We start from the raw sequence: 2342 nt of genomic DNA, 5'->3' as shown, positions 1-2342 counted from the left end.
TGAAGGCACTCAGCACGCCACAGCTGTTCTTTGAAGGGGAAGACCTGGCTTTGTGGCAAGTTGGGGGAACATCCAGGCTGCAGAAAGCCAGGGCCCTGGCCGACAGCCCACGGGCGCACTCTGCCCGCCGGCCTCGCTCACTCACCAATGCCCAGGTGGGTGTTGATGGAGGCGTAGCGCGCAGTGCCGGTCAAGTTCTTGTTTTCCCGGTAGGGAATGTGCTGGTGGGTGCGGGCATCCCGGTACTTCTTGGCCAGGCCGAAGTCGATGATGTACACCAGGTTGCCCTTCTTCCCCAGCCCCATGAGAAAGTTGTCGGGCTTGACATCCCGGTGTATGAAGTTCTTGGAGTGGATGTACTCAATGCGGCTGATCTGGGGAAGGGAGGACAGCAAGTCACTCAGGGAGTGTTCCACGTAGGGGCCTTCACCAAGCACTCTGGGCCCTGGACTGCGGGCTGTGGGCTTGGGCCGTAGAGATGGAAAACACATACAAGGTTCCTGCCCTGGGCAAGGGAGAAAGATCCGTCTGCAACTACGTAAGATGAGTTCAAAGGGCAGGTTGGGGAAGGCTTCCTGGAGGAAGTGACATTAGAGAGGCCCTCTGAAGAAGGAGTTTGCTGAGACTCAGGGCAGAGAGCAAGGTAGGAAAGCTAATGGCGAGATCTAGACATGAAACCCAGACAGGCATCCGGGTGCCTGCAGAAGCCTCGCCTGCCTGGCTGTACACCTCAGGGGACTTGGGAAACCGAAATCAGAGAGGCATTTCAGAGGTGGTTCTGGCAGCCGGATGGGGGAGGGGAGAAGAGGGAGCACCAGGGAAGCCTGAATTCGGCAAGGCTGACAGAGAACAAGCGCGAGAGACAGGACACCAGGATGTGTCCTCTGGCTCCAAGTACAACAGAGTTGGGCGTGTACGCAGGCCCTTCTTTAAACAATTTGGGGGGGCACCTAAATTAACACATATGCGCACTCTGTGTCCTCTGGCAGGTCAGCCCTCCCTGGCCTCAGGCTCCTTAAATCAAAGTGTTTGTTTGGCCTGGTTGAATATTTCCTAAACCTCTTCTGAGTCTCACACCCTATGAGAACTGACCCACCTTTGCGCACACACACTTAGCCTCAAACTGCAAGATGTCTGCAGACCTTTTGCAGGCCAGGCACAGACCCGAACCCCCGCATAACCAGATCTCCACGCACCATTCCAAGTCCAAAAGCCTATGCTTTTATATTTTGAAGTTTTCCTCTTTTGAGTTTACGAAGGGTTTGGAACCTAAGGACTGCTCATCAGTGGGCATTTGGTCTGGTCCACACACTGTGTGGCGTCCCACATGACCTCATGACAACCCAGCAGGTCTGGAGCTGGGCCTGGAAGTCTGCATTTACCCCCTTGCCATTTTACAGCTGATGATTAAGGTCCCCTGGTTCAGGAACCAGGCCTGACTTATGTCCCTTGTCACTGCCTCCTGCTCTGGCATCCTCCAGAGGCAGGAGGCAGGGCTGGTACCCTGTGCCCACGGGCACAAAAGGGCAGCAGAGGTCGGAAGGGAAGCGCCAAGGCCGGCAGGCCCCAGGGTCCCCCGGCCGGGGTGGGTCAGAGGAGTACTCACCATCTGGTCGGCCAGGAGCAGCACCGTCTTGAGGCTGAACTTGCGGGAGCAGAAGTTGAAGAGGTCCTCGAGGCTGGGCCCCAGCAGCTCCATGACCATGACGTTGTAGTCACCCTCGGCCCCGCACCACTTGATGGATGGGATTCCCACTGTGGGCCGGGAAACGGGGCTGTCAAAGGCTGTCTTTCCTGGCCCCGGAGCAGCCCCCGGAGCCCCCTCTCCCTCAGCACATGTCCTCGGGCTCCCCACCCCACCTGCCCGACCCCCTCCTGGCTCTCACCTCCCCCCTGCATCATCTTGTAGAACTTGCTCTCGATGTGCAGCTGGGGGTGCTTCGTTTTCACACACTCGAGCTTGATGGCAACTTCTTCACCAGAAGCAATGTTGGCACCTGCCAGGGGTGGGGGAAGCAAGGGACAGGGTCATCCTCGGCTGGGCCGGCAGCCCCAAGCCAGCACCAACTTGTGTCTGCATCTGAGAGGCTCGGTGCCCCTTGGGGGAGGCTGGAAAGGTGGCAGAGGGCTCAGCATTGTAGCCGAGGGAAGCAGAGGGGATTGTGGGGCACAGAGGTACATCTGACCCAGCTCAGACAGCGAGAACTGGCGCACATACAAGGGGAAGGAAATGAGGAACTAGGGACAATTCAGAGAACCACAGGCTGGTGCAGCAAGAAGGCCGGATGCGAGGGGGGACGGCGCGGGGCCACAAAAGGCTCATGGGCCATGTAAGGGGAACC

General features: G+C 58.2%; 1 protein-coding gene across 1 annotated transcript in view; it reads right to left on the bottom strand.

Moving 5' to 3' along the window:
* The window catches only part of LOC105310465 (casein kinase I-like), an 8232-nt gene that overhangs the window by 4498 nt on the left and 1392 nt on the right, over positions 1 to 2342 (bottom strand). The window lies entirely within an intron of this gene.

The sequence above is a fragment of the Pteropus vampyrus genome, unplaced genomic scaffold (assembly GCF_000151845.1).
Source record: "Pteropus vampyrus isolate Shadow unplaced genomic scaffold, Pvam_2.0 Scaffold4033, whole genome shotgun sequence".
Lineage (NCBI taxonomy): Eukaryota > Metazoa > Chordata > Mammalia > Chiroptera > Pteropodidae > Pteropus > Pteropus vampyrus.
This window is presented reverse-complemented; position numbering and strand designations above follow the sequence as displayed.